Here is a 14,522-nt window from a genome sequence, read left to right as displayed (position 1 = left end):
TTTTTGGTGGTTTTTGACACCTTACTATACTATGACATTTTTGGTGGTTTTTGATCCTTTACTACACTATGACATTTTTTGACCATTTTTCATGCCTTACTATAATATGATATTTTTTGACCATTTTTCATGCCTTACTATATTATGACATTTTTTTTTGACCATTTTTGACCCCTTGCTACACTATGACATTTTTTGGTGGTTTTTGACACCTTACTATACTATGACATTTTTTGGTGGTTTTTGACTCCTTACTATACTATGACATTTTTTGACCATTTTTGCCTTACTATACTATGACATTTTTTGACCATTTTTCATGCCTTACTATACTATGACATTTTTTTGACCATTTTTCATGCCTTACTATACTATGACATTTTTTCCCCTTTACTATACTATGACATTTTTTGGTGGTTTTTGACCCTGACTATACTATGACATTTTTTTGACATTTTTGACTATACTATGACATTTTTTGACCATTTTTCATGCCTTACTATAATATGACATTTTTTGACCATTTTTGACCCCTTGTTATGACATTTTTGGTGGTTTTTGATCCCTGACTATAATTGACATTTTTGACCATTTTTCATGCCTTATTATACTATGACATTTTTGGTGGTTTTTGACTCCTTACTATACTATGGCATTTTTGACCATTTTTGACCCCTTACTATACTATGACATTTTTTGACCATTTTTCATGCCTTACTATACTATGACATTTTTTGTCATACTATATTATGATATTTTTTTGACCATTTTTCATGCCTTACTATACTATGACATTTTTTGACCATTTTTCATGCCTTACTATACTATGACATTTTTGGTGGTTTTTGACTCCTTACTATACTATGACATTTTTTGACCATTTTTCATGCCTTACTATATTATGATATTTTTTGACCATTTTTCATGCCTTACTATATTATGACATTTTTTTTGACCATTTTTGACCCTTGCTACACTATGACATTTTTTGGTGGTTTTTGACACCTTACTATACTATGACATTTTTTGGTGGTTTTTGACCCCTTACTATACTATGACATTTTTGGTTTTTGATCCTTTACTACACTATGACATTTTTTGACCATTTTTGACCCCTTACTATACTATGACATTTTTTTGACATTTTTTTGACCACTTTTGACCCCTTACTATACTATGACATTTTTTGACCATTTTTCATGCCTTACTATATTATGACATTTTTTGACCATTTTTCATGCCTTACTATACTATGACATTTTTTGGTGGTTTTTGACTCCTTACTATACTATGACATTTTTTGACCATTTTTCATGCCTTACTATACTATGACATTTTTGGTGGTTTTTGACTCCTTACTATACTATGACATTTTTTGACCATTTTCTGTTATATGCATTTTTTGACCATTTTCACTACTATACTATGACTATTTGTTTGACCATTTTTCATGCCTTACTATACTATGACATTTTTTGACCATTTTTCATGCCTTACTATACTATGACATTTTTTGACCATTTTTCATGCCTTTACTTACTTTTTGATTTTCATCTTACTATACTATGACATTTTTTGGTGGTTTTTGACCCTTTACTATACTATGACATTTTTTTGGTGGTTTTTGATCCCTGACTATACTATGACATTTTTTGACCATTTTTCATGCCTTACTATAATATGATATTTTTTGACCATTTTTCATGCCTTACTACACTATGACATTTTTTGACCATTTTTGAGCCCCTTACTATACTATGACATTTTTTTTTTACCATTTTTTGACCCCTTGCTACACTATGACATTTTTTTGGTGGTTTTTGACACCTTACTATACTATGACATTTTTTGGTGGTTTTTGATCCCTAACTATAATATGACTTTTTTGACCATTTTTTCATGCCTTACTATACTATGACATTTTTGGTGGTTTTTGACTCCTTACTATACTATGACATTTTTTGGTGGTTTTTGATCCCTGACTATATATGACATTTTTGACAATTTTTCATGCCTTACTATACTATGACATTTTTTGACCATTTTTCATGCCTTACTACACTATGACATTTTTTGACCATTTTTGACTCCTTACTATACTATGACATTTTTTGACCATTTTTGACCCCTTAATATACTATGACATTTTTTGACCATTTTTCATGCCTTACTATACTATGACATTTTTTGACCATTTTTCATGCCTTACTATATTATGACATTTTTTGACCATTTTTCATGCCTTACTATATTATGACATTTTTTGACCATTTTTCATGCCTTACTATACTATGACATTTTTTGGTGGTTTTTGACCTTTACTATACTATGACATTTTTTTGGTGGTTTTTGATCCCTGACTATACTATGACATTTTTTGACCATTTTTGACCCCTTACTATACTATGACATTTTTGACCATTTTTGACCCTTACTATACTTTGACATTTTTTGACATTTTTCATGCCTTACTATACTATGACATTTTTTGACCATTTTTCATGCCTTACTATAATATGATATTTTTTGACCATTTTTCATGCCTTACTACACTATGACATTTTTTGACGCATTTTTGACCCCTTACTATACTATGACATTTTTTTTTGACCATTTTTGACCCCTTGCTACACTATGACATTTTTGGTGGTTTTTGACACCTTACTATACTATGACATTTTTTGGTGGTTTTTGACTCCTTACTATACTATGACATTTTTTGACCATTTTTCATGCCTTACTATATTATGATATTTTTTGACCATTTTTCATGCCTTACTATACTATGACATTTTTGGTGGTTTTTGACCCCTTAGTATACTATGACATTTTTTGGTGGTTTTTGATCCTTTACTACACTATGACATTTTTTGACCATTTTTGACCCCTTACTATACTATGACATTTTTGACCATTTTGACCCCTTAATATACTATGACATTTTTTGACCATTTTTCATGCCTTACTATATTATGATATTTTTTGACCATTTTTCATGCCTTACTATATTATGACATTTTTTGGTGGTTTTTGACCCTTTACTATACTATGACATTTTTTGACCATTTTTGACCCCTTACTATACTATGACATTTTTGACCATTTTTCATGCCTTACTATACTATGATATTTTTTGACCATTTTTGACCCCTTAATATACTATGACATTTTTTGGTGGTTTTTGACCTTACTATACTATGACATTTTTTGGTGGTTTTTGACCCCTTAATATACTATGGCATTTTTTGGTGGTTTTTGACCCCTTACTATACTATGACATTTTTTGGTGGTTTTTGATCCCTGACTATACTATGACATTTTTTGACCATTTTTGACCCCTTAATATACTATGACATTTTTTGACCATTTTTCATGCCTTACTATATTATGATATTTTTTGACCATTTTTCATGCCTTACTATATTATGACATTTTTTGGTGGTTTTTGACCCTTTATTATACTATGACATTTTTGACCATTTTTCATGCCTTACTATACTATGATATTTTTTGACCATTTTTGACCCCTTGCTACACTATGACATTTTTTGGTGGTTTTTGATCCCTTAATATACTATGACATTTTTTGGTGGTTTTTGATCCCTGACTGTAATATGACATTTTTTGACCATTTTTCATGCCTTACTATATTATGACATTTTTTGACCATTTTTCATGCCTTACTATACTATGACATTTTTGGTGGTTTTTGACTCCTTATTATACTATGACATTTTTGGTGGTTTTTGACCCCTTAGTATACTATGACATTTTTTGGTGGTTTTTGATCCTTTACTACACTATGACATTTTTTGACCATTTTTGACCCCTTACTATACTATGACATTTTTTGACCATTTTTGACCCCTTAATATACTATGACATTTTTTGACCATTTTTCATGCCTTACTATATTATGACATTTTTTGGTGGTTTTTGACCCTTTACTATACTATGACATTTTTTGACCATTTTTCATGCCTTACTACACTACGACATTTTTGACCATTTTTGACCCCTTAATATACTATGACATTTTTTGACCATTTTTGACCCCTTACTATACTATGACATTTTTTGACCATTTTTCATGCCTTACTATATTATGACATTTTTTGACCATTTTTCATGCCTTACTATACTATGACATTTTTTGGTGGTTTTTGACTCCTTACTATACTATGACATTTTTTGACCATTTTTGACCCCTTACTATACTATGACATTTTTGACCATTTTTCATGCCTTACTATACTATGATATTTTTTGACCATTTTTGACCCCTTAATATAGTATGACATTTTTTGACCATTTTTCATGCCTTACTATATTATGATATCTTTTGACCATCTCTGATCCCTTACTATACAATGACATTTTCTGGTGGTTTTTGACCCCTTCCTATACTATGACATTTTTTTTTTAACATTTTTGATGCCTTACTAAACAGTGCTCTGTGTTGGACTGTTGATGTAAAGCTGTGAATTACCTTAAGGTCCCTGTCCTGGTCTCAAAGAACCTCTTCATTGTACGAAGACTCTCTGTGATCTTGTACTACAGCTCTGTGATCGTGGACTACGTCTCTGTGATCGCGGACAATGTCTCTGAGATTATGGACAATGTCTCTGCGATCATGGACTAGGTCTTTGTGATCGTGGACGATGTCTCTGAGATCATAGATTCTGTCTCTGTGACCATCGACAATGTCCCTGATCGCGGGCAATGCCGTCAAATCGGTGACCCCCGTCTCCGCCGATTCTATCGCAAGGTCTCTACGAAGCATGGACAATGTCTCTGATCATGGACAACATCTCTCTCGTCTTTGACAAGGTCTCTGCGATCACGGACAATGTCTCTGATCGTGGACGATGTCTCCCTCATCCTCAACAATGTCTCTCCGATCATGGACCATGTCTCTATGATCGTGGAAGAAGTGGTGGCACCTGGAGGGAGTCAAAGAGAAACATACAAAGGAAAATGATCAATACTGTACTACTTATTCCTCATCAACAGTTTAACCATGAAAACACATAAATATTCAACATTACAGCTGAACCAGAACATTGAACATTTTCTGACCATTTTTTGAGGCCTTACTATACTATGACATTTTTTGAGGCCTTACTATACAATGACATTTTTTTGAGTTTTTGATGCCTCACTCTACTATGATATTTTCTGATGCCTTATTATACTATGACATTTCTTGAACCTTTTTGATGCCTTACTAAACACTGCTCTGTGTTGGACTGTTGATGTAAAGCTGTGAATTACCTGAAGGCCTCTATCCTGGTCTCAAAGAACTTCTTCATTGTACGAAGACTCTCTGTGATCTTGTACTACATCTCTGTGATCGTGGACTACGTCTCTGTGATCGCGGACAATGTCTCTGAGATTATGGACAATGTCTCTGCGATCATGGACTATGTCTTTGTGATCGTGGACGATGTCTCTGAGATCATAGACGCTGTCTCTGTGACCATTGACAATGTCCCTGATCGCGGGCAATGCCGTCAAATCGGTGACCCCCGTCTCCGCCGATTCTATCGCAAGGTCTCTACGAAGCATGGACAATGTCTCTGATCATGGACAACGTCTCTCTCATCTTTGACAAGGTCTCTGCGATCACGGACAATGTCTCTGATCGTGGACGATGTCTCCCTCATCCTCAACAATGTCTCTCCGATCATGGACCATGTCTCTATGATCGTGGAAGAAGTGGTGGCACCTGGAGGGAGTCAAAGAGAAACATACAAAGGAAAATGATCAATACTGTACTACTTATTCCTCATCAACAGTTTAACCATGAAAACACATAAATATTCAACATTACAGCTGAACCAGAACATTGAACATTTTCTGACCATTTTTTGAGGCCTTACTATACTATGACATTTTTTGAGGCCTTACTATACAATGACATTTTTTGAGTTTTTGATGCCTCACTCTACTATGACATTTTCTGATGCCTTATTATACTATGACATTTTTTGAACCTTTTTGATGCCTTACTAAACACTGCTCTGTGTTGGACTGTTGATGTAAAGCTGTGAATTACCTGAAGGCCTCTGTCCTGGTCTCAAAGAACTTCTTCATTGTACGAAGACACTCTGTGATCTTGTACTACATCTCTGTGATCGTGGACTACGTCTCTGTGATCGCGGACAATGTCTCTGAGATTATGGACAATGTCTCTGTGACCATTGACAATGTCCCTGATCGCGGGCAATGCCGTCAAATCGGTGACCCCCGTCTCCGCCGATTCTATCGCAAGGTCTCTACGAAGCATGGGACAATGTCTCTGATCATGGACAACGTCTCTCTCGTCTTTGACAAGGTCTCTGTGATCACGGACAATGTCTCTGATCGTGGACAAAGTCTCCCTCATCCTCAACAATGTCTCTCCGATCATGGACCATGTCTCTGTGATCATGGATGACGTCTTGGCAATCGTGGACTACGTGGTGACACCTGGAGGAAATCCAAGAGAAACATACAAAGGAAAATGATCAACACACTACTATCTGTTCCTCATCAACAGTTTAACCACGAAAACACTAAAAAATATTCAATGTTACGTCTGAACCAGAACATTTTCCAAACATTAGAGGGCTGTTTCAGAAAATGAACAGTTGAAAGTCATTACCTCCTGAAGAAGCAACAACAAATATTTGGGAAAAAGTTAAATGATTATAGTGTGTCTATCAACTAATCACTGAAGCAGTTGTGTATGTTACTGTGAACAGCACAACAATAATAAACGGTAACAGTTCAGAAAAATTTTTAATGCAGGATTTTAACTTGATGTTTATTATACTTCAGTAAAAAGTATTTTTTCCACCACAGACAGTCACATACAGAATATTTTTTTCAAAGTTCAACCTTATTAACACATATTTAATATGTCTTTGTTTTGTGTTGTTTTCGTTTGATGAATAACAACCAAATCTACAAAGGCTTAGCAGCAGCTTATATGAAAACTGTGTGTAGAACTGGTTGTTACACCTTGTAAAGATTACTAAAATCACTCTCTGGCCAGCAGTTAAAATTAAGACATTTATGAACAACTTTACTGAATACTGAACATAAACAATGTCAGTGCTCTGTGTTGGACAATTTAGGTAAAGAGTCAAACATATTGCTCCATAATTTCTGGCAATGGCTGATATATTTGAGTAGATGACATCTCTGACTAACCACATACCGAATATTATTCAGAGAATTTATTATTAGAGAAATCCCACATTTGTGCCTCGATATGGTTACATTTCTTATCTTTGAGATTCCGTACAAACATATTCCATAATTCCACTCCATAATTTCTGGCAGTGACTGATATATGCAGGACATCTCTCTCTCTCTCTCAACCCCAGCCTTTTCAAACCAAATATGGGCCAACAGATGAATAATCAGTGTGTGGCAACAATTGCCAAAAATTATGGAGCATGTTTTTATAGCAGCTCACACTTAAGAAATGTAACCATATCAAAGTATAGATGTGGGACTTTTAATTTTGAATTTCTCTAAAAGGATACAGCAAACATGAATGATATTCAGCGTGTCAGCAGTCAGAGATGTCTTCTGCTCAAATATATCAGCCTGCTAACTAGCCTGTCTGCTCGCTCGGGATCGTTTCAATGCATTTATCATAGAGGCTAAAATACGGGGGCACTCCAATTCTACTGTCTGCTGGTTTGACCACGGAAAAACGGACGTCGGCTGGCTTGACCGCAGTCCACGCTGGCGGTACACAACTCATGTCAGGAACGCCTCAGTCACGGATACACAAACACACTCTTACCCACGCGATATAACGTCAAAAGAAGCCATTATAAGAGAAGGCCAATGCTAACGCTCGCCGCTAACGCAAATGCTAACGCTAGCCACTAGCTAGTTCGCTCCTCAGTTTTACCTTCGCGCCGCAGGTGTGTTCAGCGTCGAGCCTCACTCCTGTTAGACAAAAAATCAGCTTCAAAGCTTGTTTTAGAATCCAGGTTTCATTGGTAATTAAGTTTTCTCATCGTACTGACAAACCGAAGCAACAGTTCAAACGTTGGTTTAAATCTGTTTTCCGACTTGTCTCTCCGCCTCTCTGCGCTCCACCCAAAGGTTCACAGCCAATGACAACACACGCAAGCCAACAACTGCAGAAAAAAGCCAATTGGCCAGCTGACTCTGTTCCGCCTAGAAACCGCTTCTGATTGCCCTTATAATACACCCACGGGGAGGGTAAGATACCGATAAGGTGTGTGGATCATGTAAGTATTACAATACGTCCATAATTGGGGGGTAGGGTGTCTGGCGAGTGCAACCTGTGAAGCTACACAGATACACACACACACACACACACACACACACACACACACACACACACACACACACAAGGAGAGAATGCGGAGGGATACAGAGATAAGATGTAGGGCCCCTATCTCTTTTAAACTACTGTAATAATCTATTAAAATGGTCGCTGTCCACTCTTGCTCCTGCCAATTCTCAAAGCTCCATGTCAAAATGGATAACACTATGTGTACTGGGATAATGGTATTTAACAAGGTCATGTATCAGTAATAAAACTATTAATAAAGGAACTGAAATCAGTGTGTTACTGCCTGTCGTACAGCTGAACTTTTTCTTCCCACTGTTTTTACGGTAATTTCCTCGGAAAACCCGCTACTGTTTATCTAATACATTTGTTAGTATTTTTATTTCTCGATGGCTTAAAAGCCGGTTTTAGAAAGTTAGCTGTTGTGGCAGCAAGTTAAGCAGGGATGTCCAGATAAAACCTTTTCCAGCTCCTTCCCAGGACAGATGCGATATATTGTCTCTCCAGTGTTCTGGGTCTACTGTGCGGTCTCCTACCAACTGGACGTGTCTGGAAAACCTCTAATGGAAGTCGGCAGGAGGCATTCCGAGTTTCGTTTCCGAATAAAGCCTCAGAGGGAGATGGCGCGTTTTCGACTTCAGGACATCACAGTGACGCCTTATTAATACAGCTTAACCCCATTATCGTTGTCTCTATGATATCCAGTCCAATATTTTTAAGAAAAGGGAGGAAAAGAAAAAGGGAAAAAATAATTTCAGACTCCCCTATCATTCCAAATACAACTACATTTGAAAACACTGAAAAGAGGATAGGACAATCAATACATTATGACCCAGTGTTTTAGTGATGAGATCAAGATGATGCTGAAGAAATAAAGCAGACAACACAAGTCCAGTCGATTTTGCTCATACAGTGCATTTCAGAAAGTATCCAGAGTCATTCACCTTTTTCATATTTTGAAATGGGGCAGCCTTATGATAATATATATATAAAAAACAAGTCTACATTGAAATACTCTTCAGTACAGTTAGGGGATTAACGGTACAGAAAATAAGAGGTCTTAAACGGTTTGTGAAGCTGCTATTATCATGGAGGACACAGATTTTTATCACACAAATCATACTGTCTATTGTAAAAGAAAGCCTGGAAACATCAGTATGTTTACAGGTTTATTTTCTGTTTTGATTTCTGCCAACTTGATTTGATGGTTTCAGTTTTGAAAAGTCATCAATGACTTTCAACACTGAGAGTTCAAAACTGAAAGTCTGGGTCCCTGATCAGAGACAGAAATATTTACGGAAGTATTAAAGTCTTCACTTCACTAAGTTGTGGTCTGCCATCTGATCCAACCAAAAATTTCTATGACCAAAGACCCCATCAGAGAACCCCCAAGTCAAACCGCCAAGAAGACCCCATTAGAGACCCCGCCCACCCATTCCCTTTTCACACCCCAATTCAGACCCCCATTAAAGACCCTCCCCCAATTCAGACCCCCATTAAAGCCCCCCCCCCAATTCAGAACCCCCCCCACCCCGAAGACCCCATTAGAGACCCCGCCCACCCATTCCCTTTTCACACCCCAATTCAGACCCCCATTAAAGCCCCCCCCCCCCCAATTCAGAACCCCCCCCACCCCGAAGACCCCATTAGAGACACCGCCCTCCCATTCCCTTTTCACACCCCAATTCAGACCCCCATTAAAGACCCTCCCCCAATTCAGACCCCCATTAAAGCCCCCCCCCAATTCAGAAACCCCCCCACCCCGAAGACCCCATTAGAGACCCCGCCCACCCATCCCCGTTTCACACCCCAATTCAGACCCCCATTAAAGACCCCCCCCAATTTAGACCCCCATTAAAGACCCCCCCCCCTTCCGTCAGACCCCCATCTGATGGCTCAATCCAGAACTTCAAAAATTTCTATGACCAAAGACCCCATCAGAGAACACCCAAGTCAGAACCCCCCCCCACCCCGAAGACCCCATTACAGACCCCACCCACCCATCCCCGTTTCACCCCTCCAAATCAAACCCCCATTAAAGACACCCCCCCACACACACAGCCCCCTAAGCCCCCCCCAACCTTCACCCCCCCCCCCCCCACACACACACACAGCCCCCTAAGCCCCCCCAACCTTCACCCCCCCCCCACACACACAGCCCCCTAAGCCCCCCCCAACCTTCATCCCCCCATCTGATGGCCCAATCAAAATTTCTATGACCAAAGACCCAATCAGAGAACCTCCAAGTCAGACCCCATTAGAGACCCCCCACAGCCCCCCAAGTCAGAGCCCCACCCACAAGAAACCATTACAGACCCCGCCCACCCATCCCCGTTTCACCCCCCCAAATCAAACCCCCATTAATTACCCCCCCCCCCCCCCCCCCCCCCCATCTGATGGCCCAATCCAAAACTTCAAAAAAGTTCTGGGACATTTCTATACGCAGCTTCAGAAATTTCTTCAACAAGTTTTCTTCAACCAACAAATTTGGAATTCATTTTCCACTTTGTAAGATTTGAAGTATTAAAGTCTTCACTTCACCAAGTTGTAGTCAGTCATCATGACTCCAGCCAACTTTCATTCACTGGACCAAACCTCTCTGCTGCCATCATCTGCTGATCAGTGGAACACCATCATACAATTGGCAGGACTGATCCTAATATTTCTCTGCTACTCAAAAATCACAAACTGTTGTGGGAGCTTTTTACTCAATCTGGATGTGATGAAAAAGATCCAGCTGTTCGAAGACAATTGGAAACAAATAACAAATTGTTGTGACAAAACAGCAAAATATAATCAGATAATGGACTTGGTTTCTTCAAAAGGAGAGGAGGATAGTCATAAAGTTTTGTGTTGTGATACAGTTTTGCAGTCATTCAAAAAATCTTCAAATACAGAACAAGAGACAGACAAGCAATATGCATCTTCAATCGTCTTCATGAAAGACGGTAACAGAAAGATTTTTCAAAAAGTTTATCCAGATTTTAACAAGAAGAAGAAAGAGCCTGGTGATTCTAGTACAAAACACAGTGAAGAAATTTTAATTAAACAACTGGATGATTTTCTGAACCATAATGGAGCAATGGTGGAACATATTGTAATTTATACAATTAACAGCCCATGTTTGAAAAGGGAAAATAATATCACCCCTTGCATGTTTCAACTTTTGTACAAAGGCTGTGAATGGCGTGAAAAGTATCAAGTTTTAACTTGTGTGGCATTCACAAAGCATTGGGGACTAAGTGGTCCAAATTGTTTTAAAGATCTCACGTATTCCACCATCTCATGTCCCAGCAGTGATTTTCATTCACATGTTGAAAAATGCAAGGACATTTCCTTCAGACTGGATCATAATAATTTGAGGAACATTTTTAGGAAGAGTGACATCAACAAGACACTGTCACAGGTTAACAACTGTGATAAAAACACACTCCGTGAGAGTATTACATCTGCTCGACAATCACTCATTAGACTGGCAAAGGAAAGTTCATCTGGTTTGCATGAGGATCATCTGGGTCGTGGAAAGCAGACAATTGATTCATTCATATTTCTGCCAGAAGTACAAGATACAGTTTGTAATATATTGCAGAAGGAATGGACTGAAATGGTCAACAACAGTTCAGTGACACCCACCAGAGAAAACATCACTGAAGAGTTCAACAGAGCAGTAGTTAATCTTTTTAGGGAACAGTTAAAGTCATTTCTGGGGAACAGCACTCCCCTACGGATCCACCAAGTTCCTTAAAATGTGATTAAGTCAGAATATTTTGAATCTACAAATGTATAAAATTATACAAATCCATCCATCCATTTTCTGCTGCTTATCCAGAGTCAGTTTGTGATGGCAGCAGGGATGTCCAGACAAGACTTTTTCCATCTCCTTCCCCGGACAGATGCGATATATTGTCTCTCCAGTGTTCTGGGTCTACTGTGGGGTCTCCTACCAACTGGACGTGTCTGGAAAACCTCTAATGGAAGTCAGCAGGAGGCATCCCGAGCAGATGCCCAAACCACCTCAACTGGTTCCATTCAATGCAAAGGAATAGGGGCTTTACTGAGAGCTCCCTATGGATGTCTGAGCTCCTCACTGATGAAACTTGTTCCAGTCATTTGTGTTGGCAATGTCATTCTTCCATTTCACCTGACATGTGACCAAGATCCTGAGATACACCTCATTCCCTACCTGGATAAAGCAATCCATTATTTTCCAGAAGAAAACTACGGCCTCGGGTTTGGAGGTGCTGACTCACATCCCAGCTGCTTCACACTTGGCTACAAACCACCTCAGCACACACCTAAGGACACCGTCTGATGAAGCCAACAGAACCACATCATCTGCAAAGTGCGGAGAAGCAATTCTGAGATTGCCAAAACAGACACTCTTCGTGCCTCTGGCTGCACCTTGAGATCCTGTCCATGAAAATCACAAACAGAATCTATGCTGAGGGACAACCCTGATGGAGGACAACATGAGCTGGAAAGGGGCTTGACTTTCTACAGAAAACTCCCTGACTGGATGGGCTCCCATGTCCCCTCCACTAGCCCTGTACAATCCATTCTGTGAAGAAGTGCCTTTCTTTTTATTGTAATGTAATTCTGGTTAATGCCAAATATATAAATAAATCAATAAATATTTCACTTAAATGTTAGCATGATGTATTCTTGTTGGGAAACAAATGTTCAGTGTCCTAGTACCGGATTTGATCCCCATCAAAGATCCCCTGACCAATCTGAAGCATCATTATCCTTCCACACCAGGACTGCAGAAGCAGGTGTTTTCAGGACAAAACTGAAATCATCAAATCAAGTTGGCTTTGTCTCATAATACATAGCTTACAACATGTGATAAACCTGCGTTTCCTCCATGATAAGAGCAGCTTCACAAACAACTCAAAATCTGTTATTTCCTGTATTATTAATCCTCTGACTGCACTGAAAATAACTTTTAGCTCCACTGGTAGAGACGTAAGAGTTAAGAATTTGTTCTGTATTTGCTCATTAATGTATCATGTTTTTATCATAAATTAACATTTCAGCCTTCATCGATCCTAACATCACATGAAATACGTGTTTATGTTGTCTGTTCTTGAATGAGCAGGTGTATTTAGTAAGTTATAACAAATGTATGAACACATTAAAGCTTGCACAACTTATTAGTTAAGTAGGGGTGGTAGTTACTACTAGTCCTAACCTGGACTGTGTATAAAAAACGATGAAACAAACAGACATGTTGCAACTGGCCAGAAAAACAATGGCTTGGTTTAGCTCACCTGTTAGCCTGTTAGCCCGGCATCAACCGTCACGACCATCCGCAGCTCTCACAGCAAAAGCCTCGTCCGAGCTTTTCTTCTTACCCGGGGGCGCCGTTGTCTTCTCGTTCAGTTTTAGGTTGTAGTTGGCTGAATCACAGCAATAAATTCACAAACTGCTACTCTTAAAAGTTAAAGGTTGTATGACTGTGGCTACAGTAGAATTTACTCACACTTGGTTTGTATGGGCGTAAACTTCCACTCACCTGCCACCCTCACCTGAGTTTCGTTTCCGGATAAAGCCTCAGAGAGAGATGGTGCGTTTTTGACTACAGGACATCACAGTGACGCCTTATCACAACAGATTAACCCCATTATCGTTGTCTCTATGATATCCAGTCCAATATTTTTAAGAAAAGGGAGGAAAAGAAAAAGGGAAAAAATAAATTTAGCCTCCCCTATCATTCCAAATACAACTACATTTGAAAACACTGAAAAGAGGATAGGACAATCAATACATTATGACCCAGTGTTTTAGTGATGAGATCAAGATGATGCTGAAGAAATAAAGCAGACAACACAAGTCCAGTCGATTTTGTTCATACAGTGCATTTCAGAAAGTATCCAGAGTCATGGGGCAGCCTTATGCTAATATATATATATATATATATATATATATATTATATATATATATATATATATATGTATATACAAGTCTACATTGAAATACTCTTCAGTACAGTTAGGGGATTAACGGTACAGAAAATAAGAGGTCTTAAATGGTTTGTGAAGCTGCTATTATCATGGAGGACACAGATTTTTATCACACAAATCATACTGTCTATTGTAAGAGAAAGCCGCCTGGAAACATCAATGTGTTTACAAGTTTATTTTCTGTTTTGATTTCTGCCAACTTGATTTGATGGTTTCAGTTTTGAAGATTTAATTTC

At 38.4% G+C, this 14,522-nt stretch overlaps 1 long non-coding RNA gene across 1 annotated transcript; it reads right to left on the bottom strand.

Annotated features, from left to right (window-relative positions):
• Nucleotides 1-4,493: 4,493 nt before the first annotated feature.
• On the bottom strand, nt 4,494-13,832 carry LOC127142700 (uncharacterized). The gene is made up of 4 exons (XR_007813663.1): nt 13,594-13,832; nt 6,059-6,471; nt 5,275-5,728; nt 4,494-4,943 (listed from the first exon to the last, which is right to left on the bottom strand). It is a non-coding gene; the product is annotated as an uncharacterized LOC127142700 (long non-coding RNA).
• Nucleotides 13,833-14,522: the final 690 nt, after the last annotated feature.

Source organism: Lates calcarifer, linkage group LG8 (genome assembly GCF_001640805.2).
Source record: "Lates calcarifer isolate ASB-BC8 linkage group LG8, TLL_Latcal_v3, whole genome shotgun sequence".
NCBI lineage: Eukaryota > Metazoa > Chordata > Actinopteri > Centropomidae > Lates > Lates calcarifer.
Note: the sequence above shows the minus strand (reverse complement) of the source record. Positions and strands in the feature narration are given on the sequence as shown.